At 38.9% G+C, this 19,185-nt stretch overlaps 1 protein-coding gene and 1 long non-coding RNA gene across 2 annotated transcripts in view; one reads left to right on the forward strand and one right to left on the reverse strand.

The window, feature by feature from the left end:
* The window catches only part of ENTPD1 (ectonucleoside triphosphate diphosphohydrolase 1), a 115,340-nt gene that overhangs the window by 91,303 nt on the left and 4,852 nt on the right, over positions 1-19,185 (reverse strand). The window lies entirely within an intron of this gene.
* On the forward strand, positions 7,534-18,888 carry LOC138842374 (uncharacterized). The gene is made up of 3 exons (XR_011376806.1): positions 7,534-7,643; positions 11,657-11,803; positions 18,583-18,888. It is a non-coding gene; the product is annotated as an uncharacterized lncRNA (long non-coding RNA).

The raw sequence follows: 19,185 nt of genomic DNA on the forward strand, positions 1-19,185 counted from the left end.
TTTTTCTTCCAAATATACCATAAGCCATTAAATTTGTCACCAATAAAGATTGTTTTTGACTCTATATATAACATATATTCTCCATTATACTTTTAATCATACTTCAATAAAGGCAGGGGCTTTTTTTAGTTTAGGCATCTCTGCAATCTGCACAGTGCTCAGCAGCATAGTATGTGCTCAATAAATGTTTGGTGCTGGACTGCCCTGGTGGTCCAGTGGTTAAGACTCTGCGCTTCCACTGCAGGGGGCATGGATTCAATCCCTGGTCAGGGAACTATGATCCCACAAGCCACATGGTGCGGCCCCCAAAAATAAATAAATAAAAATTTTGGTGCTTTAATAAATCTGGGTCTGTACAATACTCTTTCTTCACCTTACTAAAGGTTTCAGATTTACAGCATTTGCCATTTATAATAAAAACTAATTATACTAAATGAAAATCCAGTGGATGCCTTCTCCCGAGCCAGTTTAGACTCCATTTCTAATAATATTGGTTTGATATCTGTGCTATTGTGGTAAAAAAATTTTTTACTCTTTTTTTATTTAATTAATTTTATTGGAGTATAGTTGCTTTATCATATGTGTTTACAATATGTATTTTGTGTTAGTTTCTACTGTACAGCAAAGTGAATCAGCTATACGTATACATATATCCCCTCTTTTTTGGATTTCCTTCCCATTTAGGTCACCACAGAGCAGTGAGTAGAGTTCCCTGAGCTATATAGTACATTCTCATTAGTTATCTATTTTATACATAGTATCAATAGTGTATATATGTCAGGACTTCCCAGGGGTAGAAGGTAATAATTTAGTGAAGACCTGGGGGAATGAGCTGTGTGGTTATTTATGTCCTTTTGATATTATTTAAATGGTTCTTACTCATGGTTGGTTTCAAGGCTAAAAGGAGACTGCAAAAGAATGGGGTTTTATCATTGATAGGGATGTCAGAGGCATGATAAATCATACTTCAAGAAACATGTTAAATGTTGTATGGCAATTAACAAATCTAATCTCAGGAATTCATAGATTTTTTTTTCCACCAGGAACACACCCAAATCCCATCTTCTTACACCTGCTTTAAACTAAGATACTAAGTCAGTACTCTTTGGTATTTGGTGTATGAATATTCAACAAACAAAATTTGCCAGCACCTTTTGAAAATCATATCAAATTTTCTTGACACTATTTGACATTGTACTTTGACAATCTATCAGCACCACATGCACATCTTATCAAAAAAATTGTTTAGATTAACTCAATCATATTTGTAGTTCTCTACCATCAGTAATAACCTCTGCCCCCACTCCACCTGCCTGCTTACAGGTATTTAGGGATGATAAAAACCCCTGTGAGGGATAGGAAATAGGGCATGGGGTGGATATAAAAGTACTCTGAGAGTATTTAGAATGCACACTGGTTCAGAAAATGCCCCTTCCCTTCTTTTAGGAGAGGAGTAGGAAAGGCACTGTCTCTCGGAGCAGAGCCATGGTTCTCAACCCTACCTGCACATTATACATTATATGTAATCACTGCGGGTGCTTTAAAAGTGCTAATGCTCATCCATACCCTCAGAAATTGGAATTTGGTCTGGGATTCAGATAAGGATTTCTCATAAAAGGGCTCAGGTGATTTTAATGTGCTGCCAGGGTTTTAGAGTTAAGGAGATCTAGGTTTGAATCTTCACTGTGTAAAATTAGACAAGTTAGTGAGCCTCTCTGAACCTCAGTTTATCTGAGAAATAAAGATTTTTTTAAAAATCTACTTCATAGAGTCATTGTAGGGAAATAAATGTGTAAGAAATCCCAACAGAGACCCTGGCACATAGTTGGCACTCAACAAGTTTGAGTTCCTTTCCTCTTCACTTATTGCTAGGTATATGGTTCAGATTAAATAAAACATTGTCTTCTCTTCTTGTGTCCCTTACTTTCTCCCCCTCCAATATCTTCCATTTATTTTTCAGACCTTCTCCCCCTCCCATATCTTCCATTTATTTTTCAGAAGTAACCCCAGGGCAACTGAAGGGAATGAGAACAGAAGTCCCTTCCCTCCAACAGCACATAGTACCTCTCCACCTCCCTTCCCCAAATTTAATGTGATCCTACATATTCAACAGCAACTGTGGGACTAGGGACATTCTGAGAGACGGGACTGGGGAGTGAAGTATGACCAAGGGTCACCCATGCCTTTGTTGTTCCAGGATAAGCAAGTGGCCTTGGTAGTCAGGAAGGAATGCCCTGAACTCTTGAGTTAGGGGAAGCCCTTGAATGTTGCAGAATGGCCAGCTCTTCCAAAGTGGAAGTATGTGACCAAACAGTTGCACCAGAAGAAGGCATGCTCAGAGCACATAGCACAGCAAAGTCAAGCACAGCAGACACTCAATAAGGAGTGTGCAGAATTGAAATAAAGGTCCTGAACTGCAGGTAAATGCCTAACCTGATCCCAGTACTTGATGAAGTCTGTGTTGTGTAAGCATTATCTTGGTTTACATCAAGTATTTCACAACTGATTCATAACCACTCTTATCTGAGCTACAACTACCCCTTACTTCCCCCACATTAGCTGAAATCTCTTGCATTTTCTGTTGAAACATCTCCTTTACCTCCTTCATTCTTCTACCCCCACTTCAAGTGCCCTGATTCCTCTGAATGTCTCAGAGGTTTGCAGACATAATGAGTGAAGTGTCCCTTCATTAAAAAATGATAAAATTGTATTGCTACTCAAGAGGCAGGCCCCAAATCCAAGAGTTTCAGGTATAATAACTGATAACAGCTATAACATCTTTAAGGTCAAAGACATTCATTTCCAAAGAAAGTACTCACAATCTATGAAAGTCCAATCGATTTATAAAAGCCCCAACTATTTAAAATTTTTTTTTAATTTTAACATATTTTTTAAATGTTAAATTTAAATAGAGATGGTAAACAGATCAGTGGCTGCCTGAGATTCACTGGGGTGGAGGGAGGTCTGAATAGGTGAAGCTCAGGGGACTTTTTAGAGTGTGAAACTATTGAGTATGATACTGCAATGCCAATGTAAACGTGACGATATTCATAACCTATAGAAATTTAAAGGACAAAAATGAACCTTAATGTATACAGTTTTAAAAAAAATCATCCATGGGGTTAAGGGATCCCTGAATGGAATGTTGATTGTGACAAAAGAATCTAACTGTATTACGAATGTATGAAAGAGCCTCATTGAAGGGAGTAGGGGAAAGGGTACTGACCTGAGTCACTTTGGAAATGAGTAAAGTTTGTAAGACTAAAGGCAAAAGGAACTATACAAAAACATATTACTCTATTTGATGAAGCTGTTTCCCATGGGGATACAGGTTCATAATTCTGAGACCACTACATATGTATACTGGAATTGAACAATTATGTAAATAGATGACAGTAGGAGTCAGGGTTCTCACTGTTGGAGCGGAAGGTTACAGACAGGCAAGGGTAAGTGGCTAATTATAACAATCTATCACACTAATTTAAGATGTTAACAGGGGAAACTGGGCATGGAGTATAGGAGAACTTTCTGTACTATCTTTACAAGTTTTCTGTAAATCAAAAACTATTCTAAAATTAAAAGTATATTTTTAAAATTATGTTGTTAAGCATTGTATAGGTGTTTAAAGGCATCTGTTGTACCGAAACCCCTTGCTGAAGGACATCTTTACTAAAGTAACTGCTAAAAGGACACGGTTTTGCAAAAGCATTTGTTACACATGATTTCTTGTTCAAACAATTCATTGTCTCTACATCCAGCAAAGCAAAATTAACTCAGGCTGTGGGCCAAGACATGGAAACAGCCTTGTTATATAGACTCAGTGTGATACTGGTAGTACTCAAATCTTTTCATCCATGACACACAATATTTCCACTGGTCTAAAAGAAAAAAAGCCTCTAAGTTGATTCCCCACTGGCTCAAAAAGTTTCCAAATAAGTGTCTCTGGAGAGAAGTCAGAAACTCTGGGGCCAAGTGAGGGCAGGAAGGAGAATGGACTGCTGCTTCCAGAACTTGAAAAAAATAATAATAAAGGAAGGGAAATGCCTACGCTTCTTCAGACGGCCACCGTCATAGGGGAACATTGCCAGAGAACTTAAAGTAGCTCCGAGAAGGCGAAAAGTTGGAGTTAAGAAAAATTCATCATATTTAACTGACCCTAAGTGCCTGACTGCATTTGCTAAGCAATCAAGATTACAAAGGGCACAAATCTCTGTCTTCTAATTTAGGACATTTCTGGTCCTAGGAGGCAGGGGAAATTCTTAAAGAACACATGGCTTCTAGAATCTTATGCTCAAGACCTTAACAGGATGGCTCAAACACCCAGTTTCTGAAGACAATAATAGCCCGTAATACCAGGCCAGTCTGTAGCAAGAAGCTCCCATGTTGCTGTTAATGCTCTGCCTCTGCAGAGATCTGCCGGGGGTGACAAACCCTGGAGACAAGGCCAAAGTCAGGCACCCTGCACTCCTTTACATTAGGCCCTTCATCCATTCAGGACCATCAAAGCCTGAAGAAATAATAGAGTGGGAAACGATAATAGTGATTTTCTGGCTTTTGAGATTATTACTTAGCCTAGACAGTTATCCCAGCTCATCCTTCAAGGTCTAGTTCAAACCTTAAATCTTTAAAGCCTTCCAGCTCCTCCAAATTCTGAGAGTATAATTCTTCTCTCTAAGTGACAAATAGCTTGGCACTTGCTTAATGCCTTGCATTGCTAGCTTCAAGTGTGATTTATCTCATATGCACAACATAGAGTCTGACTGCAAATTCTTTTTCTCTCCTCCCCATCCATATCTTCCATATTCCATAGCACCCAGTCCAGGGTTTTGCATATGTGCTTAAATTTTAGGGGGAAAAGTTAGCTAGAACCTTTTAATAGATGAACCATTCTCAAGTAAAACTCCTTCTCAGCATATGAATTGGTCACTCAAATCTCTCCCAACTCCGAAATTTTCTGATCTAGTCCAAAGTATGTAACAATTCCTATTGTTTTTTTAAATTCATTACTCGGCACATGACAGGTAATCTTCCACTGCTGAACTGTAATCTTTAAAAGGTTTCAAAAGCCAACTGGGAGTCATGAATTAAATTAAAATTCACCTGCATTAGGCATTGTTACAAACAGCTCATCTGAGTTGGCAATCAGATGAAAAGATACCTTCCACACAACACGAAGCATGCACGTGCACAAAGACAAACACAGCATAACTTACAGTTCTGCCTGGAAACAGACTGATTTCTTTTGACATTAATTGCGAAACACACACTTAATTTCAAAACATTAAAATCTGTTTTTATCACGTGTTTTAGAATTAAGGATATACAGACTACATATAGAAAATGTCTGTAAGCCTACCCACACAACCGTTCACCTTAATTTCCAGGAAAAATAGAAATTACATAGGGTTCCCTGCTCCAAAGCCTCTGCAATGGCAAAGAGAAAGCTGCCGGATGAGAAAGGTGTCTGTGGGAGGGACGACGCGGGAACACAAGGATCTGCACTTTGTGTGTCAACAATGCCTTGCAGACGAGACAATGTTTTTTCTGCTGCCATAATCCGGAGGATGGACAACATGGATTTTACAGGACATACTCAAGCGTGACATGCAACTAGAGGAAAGTAGAAGGAATTACCAGGATATAATACGTCATTAAGGGCTTCCCTGGTGGCGCAGAGGTTGAGAGTCCGCCTGCTGATGCAGGGGACGCGGGTTCGTGCCCCGGTCAGGGAATATCCCACATGCCGCGGAGCGGCTAGGCCCGTGAGCCACGGCCACTGAGCCTGCGCGTCCGGAGCCTGTGCTCCGCAACGGGAGAGGCCACAACAGTGAGAGGCCCGCGTACCGCAAAAAAAAAAAAAAAAACTTCATTAATATTTGACTAATATATAAATATTTACCACATGTACAATTATGTTACTGTGCTTTGAAAAGGGAGTAAGTTAGAAGAGAATCAGTGAGGGAAAGAATACTTTCCCCTTCTCTGCTTAACTGCCCTCCAGTTCCTTCTTCTGCCTAGCCAGAAAAGCCCTGTGAAAAAGAGACTGCAGTGCTCCCAAACAGTATGCCATGATTTATTATAGCTGTGCTACATCCCTTAGCCTCCCATACAGCCAGCACTTGTCATATTCTGCTTTTGTTTGGGTTATTTATGCATGGAGCAGATTCAATCTTAAACCACCACATTTAGGTATCCAAGAAATTTTGCTATGTTTATTTTCTTTATATCAACTTAAACCCATCTCAGTTCCCGCTGAGCTGCCAAGAAAATCAATCACAATCATTACTGGAGTCCCCTCACCTCCCTGGTTTACACCATAATCTGGGAGAAGTGCATGTATCAGAAAATAGGGGAAGGACTCCTAATCTCTCATTTACTTTGATCCCTTTTGATATTCTCACTGCCCAGCCTTGAAATGTGACAGGCTTTCTGTTCCAGTGCTGAATGGGGATGGAGGAGGACTGGCGAGGGAGTTTTGCCTCTGATGGAAGCGCTGGCCATCCTACTGACCAGGACACAACCACAGAACAGTCAAGGGTGCCCAGTACCCATGGCCCACCAACCTCCACCCCCTTCCCAGTGCTCCAGAATTTCCACTCTTCCCTGGCCCTCAAAGGTACCCCTTTATTTCTTCCTGAATACTCTATTGCTTCCGAGCACCTTGCGCAATTTCAATAACAAGCTAGGGTAGGATTGGAGACCCACAATAACTAACACCTTAACAAAGTATCCTGCCTCTTACACTGAGTTACCATTCCTTCCCACCCCAAATTTCCCTTCAGTCCTCACTACACTCTCCATCACTACTAGACTTGGAGTTCTGGAGGGAATGGACAGTTTACTACTCATTTTATATCCTCTAAAATACCTAACATGGGGATTCTCAACCACTGCACACAAGAAGTCAAATCCCCCCTCCCCAGTAAAAATTTAGTCACTCCAAATTTTTACTGATGTTTTAAAAAAACTTTTTGCTAGAGTTGAGTATAAATATTGTCACAGCAATGCCTGAGGCATGAAATGAAGCATATCAGGCAGCTGAGTGTAGAGCAGCTTTGCTGTAACTAAGCAGTATGAGGTTAGCATATCACCAGATAGGGCTACAGAGGAATTCCACGAGCTCTGCCTCCAAGAAGAGCACAGCCGGGCAAAACCAGCTCTTCTCCAACAGCAGTTATCCTGAAGAGCAACCCATAGATAACCCTGATACCTTTATTGACATTATGGTGGCGATTGCGTTATAATCATTGCTGGCCTGATTTGTGTTGCTGTCAACCATTTAATTATCCCACAGTATGTCTCCAAAAATTCTAAAATTTGAAGTGTTCCTCTGAAGAGACTGCTAGCTGTTCACTCCTCTTATTCTCATTTTCTTCCGATCTAAAAGAATATCCATTGTTTAGCCACCCGGCATAAAGACTACATTGCCCAGCCTATTTTGCAGCTGTGTGTACAAGAGCAGTGAATCACTCTGGGGCTAGCAACAATGGGTATCCATGACTACACTTGACCTGAAGGGGCAGGGAGAGGAAGGAAGAGGTTCCTGGAACCCACAGAGTAAGCTGTAGCTACAGAAGACAGTCGTCTGACAAGAACTGTGGCTTCTGCATTGGGTTGGGGTCCTCCAGAAGTAATTCTCAAAGGTAGGATTTCAGCACAAGTAGTTTATTTAGAAGCAATTCCAAGAGGCACTGGAAGTGGGTGGGTAAGTGAGACAGGGGAGGGAAGGAGGCCAACACAGTGTGCACTGATCAGCAGATCACCACTGAGTGCAAATGGGGCTCAGTCTCGATAGGGACCTCTAGGAGATGGTGAAGAACAAGGCTCAGAGTTGTCCCAACCTGGGGGAGAGGACATGGGGGTGTTTACCCACCAATTCCCATATATCATTGGTTAAGGGCTGCTCCCTGGGGATATCAACTGTCCAGTACCTTTGCCCTGCCCTGCGCATGGGGTAGTCATGCTTCCATGGCCAGAAAAAGCCCTCAGGCAGAGAGTGGCGGGTGTTCACACAGGAAGCAGCCACCACCGTACATCAGGCATGGTGAGGGCTGAGGGTACCTGGGCAGGGGACCTATGGCATCTGCTATACCTTCAGGTAAGGACTGTAGCCACTGCCACTGTGGCCCAGCAGGGAAGGAGCAGAGGAATAAATACCTGACCTCACTCTCTGCCCTCCCATCTCCTGCTGAACCTAATCAGAAGCCCCTTGATTCAGTTCACTCTGAACAACCTCCCGTGGCACAGATCAGGGTGGAAGAGGATGAACAGTGGACTGTGGAGCAAGCAGAGAATATCCAGCACATCTGCCTCCCACTGTCTCCAAATGTCTATATTTAAAATCTAGGACAGGGACTTCCCTGGTGGTCCAGTGGCTAAGACTCTGTGCTCCCAATGCAGGGGGCCGGGGTTTGATCCCTGGTCAGGGAACTAGATCCCACATAACACAACTAAGACACGGTGCAACCAAATAAATAAATATATAAAATATTTTTTTAAAAAATAAAATAAAATCTAGGACAGCACTTTTTGACTATAGAAATTATTGTGATACATTTATATCTTCGCTAAAACTAAAGAAACCTGTGACTGGAAAGGACCTTGGAAAACATCTCTGTGAGTCCAAGCAGTAGAGAGAGCACTAAGAAAATGAGAGGAGACCTAAGTTCTAGTTCTGGATCTAATAATTACAAATGATGCCACTTTGGGCAAGTCATTTAGTACTTCGGGCTGTTTCCTCATCCTTATAATAGGGCAAGGTCCTACTGACATAACAAAGATATTATGAAAATCAAAACAATATAAAATACCCTGTAATTAAAAGGGTTATACAGTGAGGTGTTAGTATACCCTCACTGTTCCAGACAGATGAGAAGTAATACCACTTTTAAACACATTTAGGAAGGAAATGCCACTATTTTGTTTAACTATGTTTTTTTCAATTAGGAAGATATTTACATATCTACCACCACAAAAATTTTTAATGAGACAAGGCAAAAATAATTAACATGTATTTACTTATAATTATTTTCTGACCACTAATCCCCCACCAAAAAAATCTACATTCAATTAATTACATCAGTTTCTAATGAATAGGCATAGTCATTTTTCTCTAGTTATTTCCTTTTATTGTTGACAGTGTGCTTTACTCTTTTAACCACTTCTTCTTTCATCCTTATGTGTTCAACATTTCTGATGATCCAGTAATCATGCCCAAGATCACAATTCTACGTCTTTTCTCTTTTCACTTCCCTTTTAATGTAGAAAATAAGGCTAATGATGGAGGCACCATCAGATTATAGTAAGAAATACTAGGTAGAACATCTTCTAGGTGCAATCACCAATCCAAGGAATGAATAAAGTTACAATTATTGTTCCTAAATGGAGATGTCAGAGTTGCTGCCTTGTTACAAATCAGGAATCAAGATAACATTAACCCAGAGAAATTCATGAAACAAAACGCAGTGTTTCCTGTGGTGTTATCACACTCTTACTGCCTTAAGATCCCAACCAGTGTAGTAACTCTGGGTGGAAGAGGATGAACAGTGGCTGGCCTAAAGTTCCATTTGGCTGGCCTAAAGTTTTCACGAAGGAACTCTGGGGGAGGGGAGATTGTTTTTAAATGTACCACCACTAGGAAAATAAGCATTTGATAGTTCTTACCCATCTACAAGGTAGAGGAAGTGGAGACAAAGTCATTAAGGAAACAAAATAAGATATTTCATAAGAATGAACAATTTTTTTAAAAAGAGTGAACATAAAGATATCATTCTTTTTCCTGACTCTATTGTTTCAAGTCTTCGTGGTGGGTGGGAACAGGAAGACTTTAAAGCAGGGGGAAGGAAAAGGCTTTGCCCTTTTCCTTAAAGCAAGTTAACTCTATTTTACTTAGCTTTCTGGCTGTTACCTCTTTGCTTCACATCAAGAACACTGCAATACCCCATTATCACACCATCTTGAGGAAAGAGATACTGCCCTCCCGAACTTTGGCAAGAAGCATAACAGACATAGCACCTCAGGACTGACCACTCCAGAAAAGTTTTTGCATAGACCCTCCTCCCAGTAAGGTTAAAGGAAACTACTTAAAAAAAATCCTCTATGAAATGATAAGCCATTTTCCATGTAGGTAATTTTCATTGTCCATGTTTACGTTTCTCTGAATATAATTGTTAGAAACTCCATTTAAAATGCTAGAATGTCTGATATGTGCTTAAAAAAAGAGGGGAGAGGGTGGGAAGAGGGAGGGAGAGAGAGATACGGGGAGAATACTGGAGAAGAAAATTCAAGTAAGATGAAATATATTCAGTGGTTAGCTAGCCTTAATAAGCTATTATTTTTATATTCCTAAAGTTGCTAAAGATTATTCCAATTTGTAATACCTAAAACAACAAACTTATATTAGGATTTAAAAAAAGGTTTTGATGGAAGGGATATTCAAATAATTTAATTTACAAAGAATGTTAAGTGAATACTCTGATATTTACACAACTTTCTTTCCAAATGTGGAAACTCTATAGATTGGTTTGGGTTTCGGCATCAGACTGCTAGGAATAATCAAACAGATAGATATTATCTGGGTGTTATTTTTAGGGTGCTGTTAAGAGAGCCTCAATCAAAATTTAAATACCTCTACCACCTGCCTGCTGAGATTTTAGACCTCTGTTAACTGTGGACAAATTCACTCCACAATTAGCTGTAAATAGCCATGAGAAAAGTAACAACAGATACCATTTCTAGGTTTAAAAAAGAAGAAAATGCATGTACTTAAATGAATTATAAATATTGATATTGATATGAATTGTAAATATTGATCTGACCAATAAATGGGAAAGAGGGGATAGAGAGGTTATGCTCTCCCCAGAACACATTTTGAGTTCTTCTATGGCTGATTGACTAGTGAGAGAGTTCTTTCCCAATGAAATGGGTATTAATTAAAATAAATCTTTATGATTGTAAAGTATGAACTGCATACATATTATCTGCAGGAAATTCCTAGACAACTTCCAAACAGAAGGTAGAGATCTTGAGGTCATCTCTAGACTGAATTCTGACCCCAGTACTCAGATACGGAGAAGAAATTCTAGAGAATAAATACAAATAGAGGCCTTACATTTTGGAGGTTGTCTAGGCTCACTGATACAAGAGTTTTGCTTGATTAAATGAGTCCTTTTTCCCCTCAAATGAGAAAATTCAATGTACCAAAGCTACGACTCACCTCTAAAGGTCAGTAAACATTGTGAGTACCAAGTGTGATCACAACCCCTGATGTTAGAGCTCCATATTATGGGACAAATGGGCATCCTATCAACTTCTGAACCTAAGCTGGGGCATAATTTACTGTGGAAACACTGTTGAAGGAACTTCATGTTCTTGGAAGCTCCCTGGATTATAAACTCTGAACTAGAGCTAGCAGTGAGTGTGACTAGACAAAGTTTGAAAGTTCATGCTCCCAGAGAAGTGGTAATGCCTTCAAACCCAGGCAAGAGGCCCCTGCCCTAGTCCTGCACCTTAGACGAACCCATAAACCAGAAAACCATAAATGATGAATTTGGTAAAAATCACACTGGTACTTCTGTCACTCAGGACCCAGTGCTCAGTGATGACACTGGGCAATTCACAATCCAACACATCTGCTGCTGTGATTCACACCATTTAGGCACCAGAGAAACACTCTGCTACACTACCCTGTGTCCATAAAAGACAACTATGTTCAAATGAAGAATTGAGGACTGTGGCACTGCTGATATCAGAGATGGACAATGCTTCAGAGTATGAGGAGCATTTGAGTTGGAGAAATAATTAGGTAAGAAAAAAAATTAGCTCATCATATCTTTTCTCTCAAATATCATGACCACAATAGATTTTTGAATAGCAAACTATTTGTCATAGAGCAGAGTGTTCATTGTCTTGAACTCTCTACATCCAATATTCACAATTTAGCACAGTTTTTACAACAGTTGCACATGGTATGTGAGAAAAATTTACAATATTAAACAATTTAATAATATCCTAAATCTGTATATATGTAAGTCTAGGTAAAACATATATTAAACACAACACCTATTCTTCACATTGATAGCTACAATTATGAATAGTTTAGGTTTATAGAAAAAAATTATAATACTTAATTAAATTTCAAAAAACAGTTAAAACTTTCAATTATATTTAACTAAATTTAACTTAAATTTTGATAGTCATTATTATTATGTTTTGCCTTTGAACTTAGCAGATAATATTGAATATATTCAAAGAAAAATAATTTCTTTTTTTGACTCTGTATGACAGTCTCTAGATCCATCCACGTCTCTACAAATGACCCAATTTCGTTCCATTTTATGGCTGAGCAATATTACATTGTATATATGTACCACATCTTCTTTATCCATTCGTCTGTCGATGGGCATTTAGGTTGCTTCCATGTCCTGGCTATTGTAAATAGTGCTGCAATGAACATTGGGGTGCATGTGTCTTTTTGAATTATGGTTTTCTCTAGGTATATGTCCAGTAGTGGGATTACTGGGTCATATGGTAATTCTATTTTTAGTTCTTTAAGGAACCTCCATACTGTTCTCCATAGTGGTTGTAGCAATTTACACCCTCCATCATTTTCTCCACACCCTCTCCAGCATTTGTTGTTTGTAGATTTTCTGATGATGCCCATTCTAAATGGTGTGAGGTGATACCTCATTGTAGTTTTGATTTGCATTTCTCTAATAATTAGTGATGTTGAGCAGCTTTTCATGTGCTTCTGGGCCATCGGTATGTCTTCTTTGGAGAAATTCTATTTAGGTCTTCTGCCCATTTTTGGATTGGGTTGTTTGTTTTTTAATATTAAGCTGCATGAGCTGATTATATATTTTGGAGATTAATCCTTTGTCCAATGATTCCTTTGCAAATATTTTCTCCCATTCTGAGGGTTGTCTTTTCATCTTGTTTATGGTTTCCTTTGCTGTGCAAAAGCTTTTAAGTTTCATTAGGTCCCATTTGTTTATTTTTGTTTTTATTTCCATTTCTCTAGGAGGTGGGTCAAAAAACAATCTTGATGTGATTTATGTCATATAGTGTTCTGCCTATGTTTTCATCTAAGAGTTTGATAGTGTCTGGCCTTACTTACATTTAGGTCTTTAATCCATTTTGAGTTTATTTTTGTGTATGGTGTTAGGGAGTGTTCTAATTTCATTCTTTTACTGGTAGCTGTCCAGTTTTCCCAGCACCACTTATTGAAGAGGCTGTCTTTTCTCCATTGTATATTCTTGCCTCCTTTATCAAAGATAAGGTGACCATATGTGCATGGATTTATCTCTGGGCTTTCTATCCTGTTCTATTGATCTATATTTCTGTTTTTGTGCCAGTACCATACTGTCTCGATTACTGTAGCTTTGTAGTATAGTCTGAAGTCAGGGAGCCTGAATCATCCAGCTCCGTTTTTCTCTCTCAAGATTGCTTTGACTGTTCATGGTCTTTTGTGTTAACATACAAATTGTGAAATTTTTTGTTCTAGTTCTGTGAAAAATGCCATTGGTAGTTTGATAGGGACTGCATTGAATCTGTAGATTGCTTTGGCTAGTATAGTCATTTTTGCAATGTTGATTCTTCCAATCTAAGACACAGTATATCTCTCCATCTGTTTGTATCATCTTTAATTTCTTTCATCAGTGTCTTATAGCTTTCTGCATACAGGTCTTTTGTCTCCCTAGGTAGGTTTATTCCTAGGTATTTTATTCTTTTTGTTGCAATGGTAAAAAAGAGTGTTTCCTTAATTTCCCTTTTGGATTTTTCATCATTAGTGTAAAGGAATGCAGGAGATTTCTGTGCATTAGTTTTGTATCCTACAACTTTACCAAATTCATGGATTAGCTCTAGTAGTTTTCTGGTGGCATCTTTAGGATTCTCTATGTATAGTATCATGCCATCTGCAAACAATGACAGTTTTACTTCTTCTTTTCCAATTTGTATTCCTTTTATTTCTTTTTCTTCTCTGATTGTCATGGCTAGGACTTCCAAAACTATGTTGAATAATAGTGGTGAGAGTGGACATCCTTGTCTTGTTCCTGATCTTAGTGGAAATACTTTCAGTTTTTCACCATTGAGAATGATGTTTGCTGTGGGTTTGTTGTATATGGCCTTTATTATGTTGAGATAGGTTCCCTCTATGCCCACTTTCTGGAGAGCTTTTATCATAAATGGGTGTTGAATTTTGTCAAAAGCTTTTTCTGCATCTATTGAGATGATCATATGGTTTTTATTCTTCAGTTTGTTAATATGGTGTATCACATTGACTGATTTGCATATATTGAAGAATCCTTGCATCCCTGGGATAAATCCCACTTAATCATGGTGTATGATCCTTTTAATGTGTTGTTGGATTCTGTTTGCTAGTATTTTGTTGAGGATTTTTGCATCTATATTCATCAGTGATATTGGTCTGTAATTTTCTTTTTTTGTAGTATCTTTGTCTGGTTTTGGTATCAGGGTGATGGTGGCCTCATAGAATGAGTTTGGGAGTTTTCCTTCCTCCTGGAAGAGCTTGAGAAGGATGGGTGTTAGCTCTTCTCTAAATGTTTGATAGAATTCATCTGTGAAGCCATCTGGTCCTGGACTTTTGTTTGTTGGAAGATTTTTAAGCACAGTTTCAATTTCGTTACTTGTGACTGGTCTGTTCATATCTTCTACTTCTTTCTGGTTCAGTCTTGGAAGCTTATACCTTTCTATGAATTTGTCCATTTCTTCCAGGTTGTCCATTTTATTGGCATAGAGTTGCTTGTAGTATTCTCTTGGGATGCTTTGTATTTCTGCGGTGTCTGTTGTAACTTCTCCATTTTCATTTCTAATTTTATTGATTTGAGTCCTCTCCCTCTTTTTCTTGATGAGTCTGGCTAATGGTTTACCAATTTTGTTTATCTTCTCAAAGAACCAGATTTTAGTTTTATTGATCTTTGCTATTGCTTTCTTTGTTTCTATTTCATTTATTTCTGCTCTGATCTTTATGATTTCTTTCCTTCTGCTAACTTTCGGTTTTGTTTGTCCCTCTTTCTCTAGTTCCTTTAGGTGTAAGCTTAGATTGTTTATTTGAGATTTTTCTTGTTTCTTGAGGTAAGCTTGTATAGCTATAAACTTCCCGCTTAGAACTGCTTTTGCTGCATCCCATAGGTTTTGGATCATCGTGTTTTCATTGTCATTTGTCTCTAGGTATTTTTTGATTTTCTCTTTGATTTCTTCAGTGATCTCTTGGTTATTTAGTAATGTATTGTTTAGCCTCCATGTGTTTGTGTTTTTAATGTTTTTTTCCCTGTAACTGATTTCTAATCTCATAGCATTGTGGTTAGAAAAGATGCTTGATGATTTCAATTTTCTTAAATTTACTGAGGCTTGATTTGTGACCCAAGGTGTGATCTATCCTGGAGAATGTTCCGTGCCCACTTGAGAAGAAAGTGTAATCTGCTGTTTTTGGATGGAATGTCCTATAAATATCAATTAAATCTATCTGGTCTATTGTGTCATTTAAAGCTTGTGTTTCCTTATTAATTTTCATTTTGGATGATCTGTCCACTGCTGTAAGTGAGGTGCTAAAGTCCCCCACTATTACTGTGTTACTGTCGATTTCCTCTTTTATAGCTGTTAGCAGTTTCCTTATGTATTGAGGTGCTCCTATGTTGGGTGCATATATATTTATAATTGTTATATCTTTTCCTTGGATTGATCCCTCGATCATTACATAGTGTCCTTCCTTGTCTCTTGTAACATTCCTTATTTTAGAGTCTATTTTATCTGATATGAGTGTTGCTATTCCAGCTTCCTTTTGATTTCCATTTGCATGGAATATCTTTTTCCATCCCCTCACTTTCAGTCTGTATTTGTCCCTAGGCCTGAAGTGGGTCTCTGGTAGACAGCATATATATAGGTCTTGTTTTTTTTGTTTGTTTGTTTGTTAGTTTTGGGGGTTTTTGGGGCAGTACATGGGCCTCTCACTGCTGTGGCCTCTCCTGTTGTGAAGCACAGGCTCTGGATGTGCAGGCTCAGCGGCCATGGCTCATGGGCCCAGCTGCTCCGCAGCATGTGGGATCCTCCCAGACCGGGGCATGAACCCATGTCCCCTGAATCGGCAGGTGGACCCTCCACCACTGCACCACTAGGGAAGCCCTGGGTCTTGTTTTTGTATCCATTCAGCAAGCCTGTGTCTTTTGGTTGGAGCATTTAATCCATTCACATTTAAGGTAATCATCGATATGTATATTCCTATGACCATTTTCTTAATTGTTTTGGATTTGTTTTTGTAGGTCCTTTTCTGGAAGAAAAATAATTTCTTGAAGGCATTGTTTGTAAACTTTTTTACATTTACTTTAATTTAAACTTTCTGTATAAAAGGTATTCAAAGTTTGTATACATTTTGTGGCAGTTTAAAAAATTGGCTTCAATTCTTTTACACACCTCCCATAGAGAGGTCAGGGGGGGTGTCCATATAGTACTCTGAGTAGGCTTGAAACTTCTTCAGCCAATGAAGTAAAGTAGAAGTGACACTATATGGCTTTTAAGTCTATATCAAAAAGGCCATTCAGGTTCTGCCTTGTTCACTAGAACACTCACTTGTGAAGCCCTGAGCCACCATTTAAAAAGTCCAGCTATCCTGAGGCTGCCATACTGTGAGGAAGCCTAAACCACAAAGAGAGACCACATAATAGGCATTCCAGTTAATAGGCCCAAGTAAACCCAGTCTTCAAGTATTCCCAGCCCAGGCACCAGACATGTGAGTAGGAAACCTACAGATGACTCTGGACCCCAGCCAGTGAAGTCTCCTCCAGCTCTTCAAGTCTTGCCAGCAGAGACCTCAGACATCATGAACCAAAGCTAAGCCATCTCTGCTGTACCCTGCCCAAATTCCTGACCCAGAGAATCCATAATGACAATAAAGTAGTTGTCACTTTATGCCACAAAATTTTGGTATGGCTTGTTATGCACAAATAGATAACTAGAATGCTTTGAATACAGTTACATTTTATTTTTTAACTTATATTACTGAAGATGATTATTAGTTAAACTAGTGATAGAAATTATAAAAGTGGAGGGAAGGAAAAAAATGTTTAAGGGACAAAAGCAGAAAGAAGGACTTCCAGTTTTGGCAGCATGAGGGATTCAGCAACGCCTCTCTGTAATAAAACACATAAATGCTTCAAGGAGGAATGAATAGATATATTTTTCCATATTCTTGCTGGTTAAGTACAATTGAAAACTCTAGACACTGTATATAAAAAAATAAGAAGATTCTATAAGATGGAGAGAAAAAGGCAGATTGGCTAGTGACCTAGAGACCCTAGAAAAGACACAGTGATGAGTTCCCTAGGATTTATTTTTGCCTTATACATCCCAGACTTGGAGGAAGCTGGCTCTCACTCCCACCCAGCAGTAACAAGCAGTGTTGCTCCCTTGGGTATCAATGGGGACTGAGTGGGGAACCAGGACTTTCATTGCCACCTGGCAGTAATGGGGCAGCATATCCCTTCCACAGTAGTATCTGAGGAAGCTGGCTAAAAGAGAAGTAAACTAAGATACAGAGCCCCATAACATAATAACCAAAATGTCCAAGTTTTGACCAAAAATCCATCATACCTATAACCTAAGATCACAAACTGAATGACAAAAGATAATCAATAGACACGAACACAGAGATTCTAGTTTAACTCTAGTTTAAATTCTACCTTAGTTTCTAGCAAAAATTCTGATTTAAATATGTAAATATATTTAAAGTAATCATGTGAATCAGTCTTTGGGAGTTCTAATTATTATGAAAGTATGGGTAAGCTGCTAAAATATGTTATGATTTCCTTTACAAAATTATTTCTCTTACATACGAAAGAAGTCCAGAGGTAGCAAGTCCTGTGCAGGCACAAAGTTTTTATGGGTGTCAGGGATCCGGGTTTCTTCCATTTTGCTGCTTAGCTTTACTTACATGTCTTCCCATGTTCCAAAATGACTGCTAAAACTCCAGCCATTTCACTCAAAACTTAAGCAGCAGGATAGAGAAGGGAGGAAAAGGGGGAACAGCCTTCATTTCTCAAGAGATTTCCCTGAAGTCCCATCAGTTCATTAATGTATATCTCTTTGGTCAGAACTATATGCAAAACTCCAACTTGCTGCAATGTAGTCATCTTTTGGCTACATTGTGCTCAGTAGAAAATTGGGACTCTGTTTATTTGAGAGAAAGGAGAATGGGTATGCGGTTAGCAATTATCAGTCTACTCAAGATTCAGACTGGAGAAAAGGTGGGACTATAGACAGTCTCCAAAGGATGAAATGAGGAAGAAAAGTAAAAAAAGAAAAGAATGGAAAAGAAAAGGAATAGATACCCCTCCTGCATTAAGAAGGATAACATCATAAGTGAGTTTCTATTTAGGAATGGTAGGCAGTGTCTAATTAGTATAATACTTACTATTAATACTAACAGCTAAAGAAATTTTTTTAAGTGGTTTCAAAGTGAAAACATATTTCTTCCTTCTATAATGTATTCTTTGTTTATTAATCTCTTAACAAGCAAGGAAATTAATTCCTCCAGAGTTACTAAATTTTTGCTTTCTGTTAAACATATAGGCACCATTTATTTGATTGACTTGGATAAATGCTTGTGAACCACTGTTTAAATTACACAGTTATTGGACTTCCCTGGTAGCACAGTGGTTAAGAATCCATCTGCCAATGCAGGGCACATGGGTTCAAGCCCTGGTCCGGGAAGATCCCACATGCCGCAGAGCAACTAAGCCCGTGTGCCACAACTACTGAGCCTGCACTCTAGAGCCCACGAGCCACAACTACTGAGCCCGTGTGCCACAACTACTGAAGCCCATGCACCTAGAGCCTGAGCTCCACAAGAGAAGCCACCACAATGAGAAGCCTGCGTACCACCATGAACAGTAGCCCCCACTCGCTGCAACTAGAGAAAGCCCGCGTGCAGCAACGAAGACCCAATGCAGCCAAAAAAATAAAAATTTTTAAAAAATAAATAAATTACATAGTTATTTTAATCGTGGTTATTATAAAAATTAATGATGGTTAAAAATGCATTCTGGGGAGACAGAGTGGGGGGTGGGGTGGGAATGGTTATGAAAGAACAACAGGAAGGAACTTTGTGGTGATGGAACTGCTTTGAATCTTTACTGTGGTGGTGGATGCATGAAACCACATGTGATAAAACTG

Source organism: Globicephala melas, chromosome 16, assembly GCF_963455315.2.
Source record: "Globicephala melas chromosome 16, mGloMel1.2, whole genome shotgun sequence".
Taxonomy (NCBI): domain Eukaryota; kingdom Metazoa; phylum Chordata; class Mammalia; order Artiodactyla; family Delphinidae; genus Globicephala; species Globicephala melas.